This window comes from Triticum aestivum, chromosome 3B (assembly GCF_018294505.1).
Source record: "Triticum aestivum cultivar Chinese Spring chromosome 3B, IWGSC CS RefSeq v2.1, whole genome shotgun sequence".
NCBI lineage: Eukaryota > Viridiplantae > Streptophyta > Magnoliopsida > Poales > Poaceae > Triticum > Triticum aestivum.
In genome coordinates, this window is record NC_057801.1 from 536,066,584 (window position 1) to 536,076,499 (window position 9,916).

Consider the following 9,916-nt stretch of genomic DNA (forward strand, 5'->3'; position numbering starts at 1 on the left):
ACTGTGGCATTTCTTTTAAAGCCCTTTCTGCGATGTCGCTCATACGTCCGACTGTGGCATTTCTTTTAAAGCCCTTTTTGTGATGTCGCTCAGACGTCCGACTGTGGCATTTCTTTTAAAGCCCTTTCTGCGATGTCGCTCAGACGTCCGACCGTGGCATTTCTTTTAAAAGCCCTTTATGTGGTGTCGCTAAGATGCCCGACCGTGGCATCTTTTTCCTTATTTTTATTTGTTCACCTTTCGAGGCGTCGCTTCAGACACCCGATCGGTCTTTATTTATGTTCTGTGGAATTTCAGGCGGACTACCGCTGTTTTCCCTTTTTACTTACCCGTTATGCCAGTTTTATTTATTGTGCATTAAGGAATTAATCATGTTGCATCCATGCATGCATTTGTTATATCTTACGTCCGAACTGTCTTGCGAGTACTTTCAAAGTACTCACTGGCTTGTTGATTTGGCCAGATGCTGACGAAGGCGATCTCATGGATGAAGAGTTCGATAGCGAGTCCGACACTTAGAGGAGTCCCAGTCAGTCTTGTGCGACCCTGGATTTGGCCACTGTTTTATATCCGCTTCCGCTACCAAATAAATTCATCGAGCCTCTCCTCGACGCTCGAAGAGATGACAGACGTAGAGTCTTGTATTTCTCTCCCCGCTGTGTTTTTCCACCACCAGCCTATCCTTGAGTCAGTAGTATGTCTCCACACCACTGTGTTCTGTCCGCCATTATGTATGATTATTGGCGTGCTTGTAATAATTTGGTTGAGCAACCGTAGTTCGACCCTGTAATATATTTTATGCTACTGGCTTATTGTATCAAGAATTTGTCTGCCAGTGTGGAGGATTTCTCTCATACTGGACTTAAAAGATTGGCTTTTCAATAAATATTTTTATTGGAAAACCGGTCGTGACAAGCTTGGTACCAGAGCCAGGCTGACTGTAGGAAGCCACTAGGTGCGATCGCTAATTGGTTATTAGCCTGATAGAGCTAATTTATATTTTTTTGCAATGGTAGTCATTTTCTGTCAGTCAGCATAAATTTATGATCCGACCCTGCAGAATTTTGCCTACTTTTGTAGATGGCCGACATCAGCTGCGAGTCTCAGACCTTCGCCAACGTGCCCGATGGGTTCGTCAAGCTTCTTTCTTCCATCGTTCAGGTCACGATGGGGCCATCCGTGCGCCCAGTCTTCACACTCTACCAGCACCGAGTCAACGACAGTCTGACCATGCACCAGGCCGCGGTGCAGTTCAGGGGAGGGCGTGGTGAGTTACGCCGCTTCCGGTTCGTGGGAAGAGCCATGCCTATGGAGAGGCATGCTATGCAGATGGCAGCCCGCGAGGCGATAGCTCGTCTCAGGGATGTCCTTCCCGTGATGAAGACTCGTCGTTACCGTTATCTTCCGTGCCATGTGCCTTACACCTGTCACTACGCATACTCCTGCCCTAGAGGAGAACGAGACGAGGCTTTTGAGATGCTCATTGAGTATCTTCGGGCCCTGGAGGCAGCCTTCGACAACCTGGTGGACGACTTCGTAGCTACCCGCATGGACTCAGTCCACGGCTGTGCTGCCAACAGGAGGGAGCTCCTACCCATCGCTTCGCCACCGACTTTTGTCTCGTCATCAGCATCTTTTACGCCTACTCGTCGCCTGCCTTCTACCGAAGAATTTAACCAAGTCATTGCACCCACTCCAGCGCGTACTACACCAACCTTCGCGCCCACTCCTGTACGTGTTGCTCCGCCCCTGGCAACCGCTCCGCCCGCTCTGCGCAACACTACACGTATGGAGCCCATTAGCGAGGAGGAGGTCGAGTCCCCAACCTCGCTACGCCTCGCCCTCGGCAGGGCAAGGGAGGTCGTCAACATTTCTGCCTGAGTACGCTTAGCTGCCGTGTGTTGTATCGCTTTGTAAGATATGTGCATAGGCTGGGAGAAGTAGCCTGTTTGCACATCATGTAGGATCTGGAGAAGTGCATTAGCCTTAATAACATGTCAGGATTAGTTACGCATATCCTGAGTGATGTACTGTATAATTACCGCCCGCGTGTAAGATGTGTAATGAGCAGTCCTTCTCCGTGCGCAAGTTGTTTTATTTTTCTTAAGTAAGCTGAGTTATTTAATTCTATTTGCCAGCTTTATGCATTTTATGGATTTGTTTTTGCGACTCTTTCCGCTTTTCTTATGGGTTTTACAAAATACATCCCCAGAGTGAAAAATGTCTCGTCCTTGGACTCGCTCCATGCCAATTCCATCAGAGGAAAATTATGATGCACAACCCAGCAACGAGTTCACTCAGGGACAGTCAAGCCAACCGGGGAATGAGTCGGCACTTTCACAAATGTGCCGCCTTTATGAACAGAGTCAGCAACAACATCGTGAAATAATGAACCAAGTCATCAACATGGGAAATCACCATGGACAGTATCAGCAACATTCCAAGTTATCTGAGCTACAGAAGACACGTCCTCAAACATTTTCTCACACTGACAAGCCTCTTGAAGCCGAGGACTGGCTTCGAGATATGGAGAGGAAATTAATTATTGCAAAGTGTTCAGATCTCGAGAAAGTGCTATATGCTCCACACTATCTCACAGGAGCAGCCGCATCGTGGTGGGAGAATTTTCTGCACATGCATCCCAACAAAAATGACATAACCTGGGATGATTTCAAGGAAGGTTTCCGTGGTGCACATATTCCTAAGAGTATTATGAAAATCAAGAAGAGAGAATTTGATGACCTCAAACAAAGGAACATGACAGTGTCAGATTACAACAGTCAATTTACCCTATTATCCCGCTACGCCAATGAGGAGCGTATGACTGAAATCAAGAAGATGGAGAAATTCCTTGACGGTCTGGCGCCTGCACTTAAATGCCAACTGGTCGTGCACACTTTTCCTGATTTTAAAACGCTGGTAGACAAGGCCATTACTCTGGAAAATGAGAGACGCGGTCTGGAAGATATCCGCAAGCGAAAAAGGGACCAGACTAACCACACTCGCAATCACCGAAGCAAGATAGATTTTAAAAAGGGTGGGACACCCAAATTCTCATCCAATGTCTCACGCCCAATCAAGAATTTTCATGCAAGGGACAAGGAATTCACCTATCGCCCCGGCGTTACTTGTTACGCTTGTGGAGAAGAAGGGCACTATGCCAAACAGTGCCCCAAGCCAAGGAATTCAACCCCAAAGCCGAACAACGGCAGCAATAATTCAGCGCCCAAACGAAACAATTTCAATCCCAACAATAACCACAGGAAGGGTCATCTGAACCACGTAACCAAAGAGGAGGCACAAAATGCTTCGGATATCGTACTCGGTACGTTTCCTGTCAACACAATACCTGCAATGGTTTTGTTTGATTCTGGAGCTTCTCACTCTTTCATCTCGAAAAGTTTTGCTTTGCAAAATAATTTTTCGATGCTTCCTTTGGAGAAATCCATAATAATCAAGTCCCCCGGGATTCAGCAAGTTTCTCAGAATTACTGTCAGAATGTGGTCATTGAGTTTGAAGGATTGGAGTTTTACGCAAATCTTATTGTATTGGAAAATAAAGGACTGGATGTTATCCTAGGGATGGATTGGCTAACCACCAATAAAGGTTTTATAGACTGTTTCAACAGGACCGTGATTCTCACACACCACCAAGGGAAGACAATAAGAGTATCAGCCAAGGAAGGAAAAAGACCCCGGCAACCGAGATTAAATAAGGTGGACATTTCTGAGCTAAACAAGGTTCCAGTAGTGTGTGAATTTCCAGATGTATTCCCTGAAGAGCTGCCAGGCATGCCACCAGATCGAGAAATAGAATTCCGCATTGAGCTAGCACCAGGAACCACCCCCATATACAAGAAACCATACAGAATGGCACCATCCGAGTTGATCGAATTGAAGAAGCAAATAAAGGAATTACTGGATAAAGGATACATTCGGGCCAGCTCCTCACCTTGGGGATCACCAATTTTATTTGCCAAGAAGAAGGATGGGACGCTGAGATTGTGTATCGACTATCGAGCACTTAACATGGTCACAGTCAAAAACAAATACCCGATGCCAAGGATAAAAGATTTGTTTCATCAACTTGCTCAGGCCAAGGTATTCTCAAAAATTGACTTAAGGTCAGGATACCATCAATTGAAGGTACGAACGGAAGATATCCCCAAAACAGCCTTCACCTCCAGATATGGACTGTACGAGTTCACAGTGATGCCATTTGGATTAACTAACGCCCCGGCATATTTTGTTCACCTCATGAACAAAGTATTTATGAAGTTTATGGACAAATTCGTCGTAGTATTCATCGATGATATTCTGGTATACTCCAAAACACCAGAAGAGCACGCAGAACATCTCAGGATTGTACTAGGAGAGCTAAGGAAACACCAATTGTATGCCAAGTTCAGTAAGTGCGAATTTTGGCTAAGACAAGTAGGTTTTCTAGGCCACGTGCTGACTCAAGACGGTATAGCTGTGGACCCAGAGAAAGTCAAGGCCGTACTTGACTGGAAGTCACCAGCCAGCATAACAGACATACGAAGTTTCTTGGGAATGGCAGGGTATTACCGCAGATTTATTGAAGGATTTTCCACCATATCCAAGCCTATGACACAGTTACTCAAGAAAGATAAGAAGTTTGAATGGACAGAAGCCTGCGAGAAAAGTTTCCAAGAGCTAAAGCGGAAATTAACAACAGCACCAGTATTAATTGTACCCGATATACACAAGAATTTTGAAGTATTTTGTGACGCATCCAGAAAGGGTCTCGGATGCGTGTTGATGCAAGAAGGCAAGGTTGTCACCTACGCTTCAAGGCAACTTCGCAAACACGAGGAAAATTATCCCACTCATGATTTAGAAATGGCAGCAGTTATTCATGCACTCAAGGAATGGAGGCATTTTCTACTTGGGAATCGATGTGAGATATATACGGATCACAAAAGCCTCAAATACATTTTTACGCAGCCAGAACTAAATTTACGGCAACGCCGCTGGTTAGAATTGGTAAAGGATTACAATGTTGGTATCCATCACCATCCAGGGAAAGCAAACGTAGTGGCCGATGTCCTGAGTCGGAACCCCAGCTCCGACGGGAACTATCTGCACAGCTTGAGGCCCGAATTCCATCAAGAATTTGTCAAGCTCAACTTGATAATGGTAGCAGAAGGCACCATATCAAACTTGGAAATACAACCACACCTTGTGGAGAAAATTAAAGAGGCTCAGTCCGGTCACCCCAGCATTGAAGGAATTAAAAGGAAGTTGAGTATGGGCAAGGCCTCGGAATTCGTCATAGACAATGAAGGAATATTATGGTACGGAGAAAGGCTATGCGTGCCAAACATAGAAGACCTTAAACAACAAGTTTTAACTGAAGCACACACCACTCCATATTCGATCCACCCTGGAGGAACCAAAATGTATAAGGATATTCAGGAAAGATTTTGGTGGCACGGTATGAAGAGGGACATAGCCGCTTTCATTGCATGTTGCGACTCATGTCAACGCATAAAAGCTGAACATCAGAGACCAGCCGGACTACTGCAACCTAACAAAATACCTGAGTGGAAATGGGATGAAATAGGGATGGATTTTATTGTTGGATTACCTCGGTCACGACACATGAATGATGCCATATGGGTCATCACTGACAGGTTGACCAAAGTAGCACACTTTATTCCAGTAAAGACAACCTACACCACTCAAAGGCTTGCCAGGATTTATCTTTCCCGCATAGTCTGTCTGCACGGTGTCCCGAAGACTATAATTTCCGACAGAGGCACTTAGTTCGTCTCAAGATTTTGGGAGCAATTACAACAGGCTCTGGGAACCCAACTAGCCTTCAGTACCGCATACCATCCACAGACTGATGGACAAACAGAACGCGTAAACCAGATTTTAGAAGACATGCTGAGAGCATGTGTCCTCACCTATGGAACCAGTTGGGAGGACAGCCTGCCATATGCCGAGTTCGCATACAACAACAGTTACCAGGCCAGCCTGCAAATGGCTCCTTTCGAAGCCCTATACGGAAGGAGATGTCGTACCCCGTTAAATTGGTCAGAGACCGGAGACAGCCGCATCTTCGGACCAGATATGCTCAGAGAAGCCGAGGAAAAAGTCAAGCTAATCAGGGACCGACTTAAGACCGCTCAAAGTCGACATAAAAGTTATTATGATCAGAAACATCATAGGGTCAGCTTCGAACCCGGTGAATTCGTATACTTGAGAGTATCCCTGATGAGAGGATTGCAACGGTTTAAGATTAAAGGAAAATTAGCACCAAGATTCATTGGACCATTTTGCATAGTGGCACGAAGAGGCACTGTAGCCTACCAACTAGACTTACCCGAAGACTTGTCCGACATTCACGACGTGTTCCACGTCTCTCAATTAAGGAAGTGCGTAAGCAACCCAGAGAAACAAGTATCTCATGAGAACATTGACATACAGCCAGACCTCACTTATCGAGAACGTCCCATAAGAATATTAGAGGAGTCTGAAAGGAGGACCCGACAGAAAACCATCAAGTTTTTCAAAGTCCAGTGGAGCAATCACACCGACAGTGAAGCAACTTGGGAAAGCGAGGATTTTCTTCGGACAGAGCATCCACACTTATTTAAGGATCAGCTAAAATCTCGGGGACGAGATTTTTCCTAAGGGGGTAACCTAGTTATATTAACATTGATCTCACCATTCATTCTCGACCGAACAATCAAAAAAGGGGTACTATGTTACATTACTGTTCATATAGTTGACATGCGCACACCATCATTTGTTGTCGTCATATCTTACTACACTAGCAAGAAGATTATGTAGTACTGTCGTATAAACCACATCACATGCCTAGTAGTAGGAGCACTATGTAAGTTCAAGTAGCTGTCGTGTTTTGCACTCCTCCATCATAAGAGTGGAAATGCTGGCTGTAATCATTTTTTTCTTCACAAACAGTCGACACGCTCTACCGTGCGGATCCTCCTCGACAGTCGTCGGGAACCTTGCTACTCACTTTCGCCGACGTGTGGGACAACCAGCATTGGGGTCCACTTGCCATGTACTAAATTACTCCATACTAGAGTGCCCAACTGCATGGTAGACTACCCCGATCGAAGCGCCGCAGTAATGCCCAATGAGCCATCAATTCACGAAACCCCCACCTTTCCAGCAGTAAGTTGGATGGACGAAGCAACCGTCATTTCACTCTTCTCCCTCAGCTTCCTCTCTTGAAGAAAACCCCAACTCGCTTCTCCCTCATCTTGTTCCTCATTTCTTCAAGAAAACCCCGACCTGCTTCTGCCATTGTTCTTCTCTCCCAAAGAAGGAAAGGTGAGCGCTGATACGTCTCCAACGTATCTATAATTTTTGATTGTTCCATCCTATTATATTACCTGTTTTGGATGTTTATGGGCTTTACTAAACACTTTTATATCATTTTTGGGACTAACCTATTAACCGGAGGCCCAGCCCAAATTGTTGTTTTTTTGCCTATTTCAGAGTTTTGCAGAAAAGGAATATCAAACGGAGTCCAAACGGAATGAAACCTCCGGGATAGTTATTTTTGGAACAAACGCAATCCAGGAGGCTTGGAGTGGACGTCAAGAAGCAAACCAGGTGGCCACAAGGGTCCAGGGCGCGCCCCCACCCTCGTGGGCCCCTCGTGGCTCCCCTGACCGACTTCCTTTGCCTATATATATCTACGTACCCCGAAAACATCCAGGAGCACCACAAACCCCTATTTCCACCGCCGCAACCTTCTATTCCCGTGAGATCCCATCTTGGAGCCTTTTCCGACGCTCTGTCGGAGGGGGAATCGATCACGGAGGGCTTCTACATCAACGCCAAGGCCTCTCCAATGAGTTGTGAGTAGTTTACCACAGACCTTCGGGTCCATAGTTATTAGCTAGATGGCTTCTTCTATCTCTTTGAATCTCAATGCAATGTTCTCCTCGACCTTTTTGGAGATCTATTCGATGTAACTCTTTTTGCGGTGTGTTTGTCAAAATCTGATGAATTGTGTGTTTATGATCAAGTTTATCTATGAGAAAAATCTGAATTCTTTTATGTATGATTGGTTATCTTTGCAAGTCTCTTCGAATGATCAGTTTGGTTTGGCCTACTAGATTGATCTTTCTTGCAATGGGATAAGTGCTTAGCTTTGGGTTCCATCTTGCAGTGTCCTTTCCCAGTGACAGCAGGGGCAGCAAGGCCCGTATTGTATTGTTTCCATCAAGGATAAAAATATGGGGCTTATATCGTATTGCTTGAGTTTATCCCTCTACATCATGTCATCTTGCCTAATGTGTTACTCTGTTCTAATGAACTTAATACTCTATATGCATGCTGGATAGCGGTCGATGTGTGGAGTAATAGTAGTGGATGCAGAATCGTTTCGATCTACTTGTCGCGGACGTGATGCCTATATACATGATCATGCCTAGATATTATCAAAACTATGCACTTTTCAATCAATTGCTCAACAGTAATTTGTTCACCCACTGTAATATTTATGCTATCTTGAGAGAAGCCACTAGTGAAACCTATGGCCCCTGGGTCTATTTTCCATCATATAAGTTTCTGATCTACTTTATTTTGCAATCTTTACATTACAATCTATATCATAAAAATACCAAAAATATTTATCTTATCTTATTATCCCTATCAGATCTCACTTTCACAAGTGGCCATGAAGGGATTGACAACCCCTTTATTGCATTGGTTGCAAGGTTCCTGTTTGTTTTTGTAGGTACGAGGGACTTCCGTGTAGCCTCCTATTGGATTGATACCTTGGTTCTCAAAAACTGAGGGAAATACTTACGTTACTTTGTTGCATCACCCTTTCCTCTTCAAGGGAAAACCAACGCAGTGCTCAAGAGGTAGAAGGAAGGATTTCTGGCGCTGTTGCCGGGGAGGTCTTCGCTGAAGTCAAGACATACCAAGTACCCATTACAAACTCTTCTCCCTCGCATTACATTATTTGCCATTTGCTTCTCGTTTTCCTCTCCCCCACTTCACCCTTGCCGTTTATTCACCCTTCTTCTGTTCGTCTTTTTCGTTTGCTTTGATGTCTTACTTGGCTCGTTTGCTCGTTTGGTTGGAATAGTTGTTTATTTACTGTTAAACAGAGAACCTAAGATCTATGGATCCTCATCCGCTTGCCGATCTTTTTAAGAGATCCAATTATGATGAACCAATTGCTAGTGAGTTTTGTGTACTAGATTATCTTTATGAAGTTTTCCTTGAAATTCGTGAATCTAAAAATTGTGATGAAGAAATTTATGAAGAGATTCACAATGGATCCTTGAATAAAAAGCATGATTGCAAAGATTTTATTATAAATTCTCTTGATGTCAATTTTTCTAATAATATGCAAAACTCTAAGCTTGGGGATGCTAGTTTTGCTATGTCTACTACTTGTTGCAATGATCATGATTGGAGTGATTCTTCTTATGATCTTGTAAATTTATTTAAGCCCCATGATGAATATGAGATTGATAATAGTGTGTGCAATAATATTGAAAGTGGGTTTGTAAGAGTGTCAACTTTAGATCCCACATATTTGGAGTATGTTCAATCTTATGATATTTTTGATAAAAGTGGGTTTGGAGAGGTCATGACTTTAGTTAATGTTAATCCCACTATCTTGGAGAGTGTCAACTTTGCATGCATGTGGATCGTGTTGAGAATATGTTTTATGAGAGCTATATTGTTGAACTTGATTATGATCCTACATGTAATTACTATGAGAGAGGAAAATATGGTTGTAGAAATTTTCGTGTTACTAAATTACCTCTCTTCATGTTGAGATTGCTATCGTCTCTTTCTTCTTCCTTGCATATGCTAATTTTTGCTTTCTATAATTAATTTTTTGCTTATAAAATGCCTATGAATAGGAATTATGTTAGACTTAGACGTG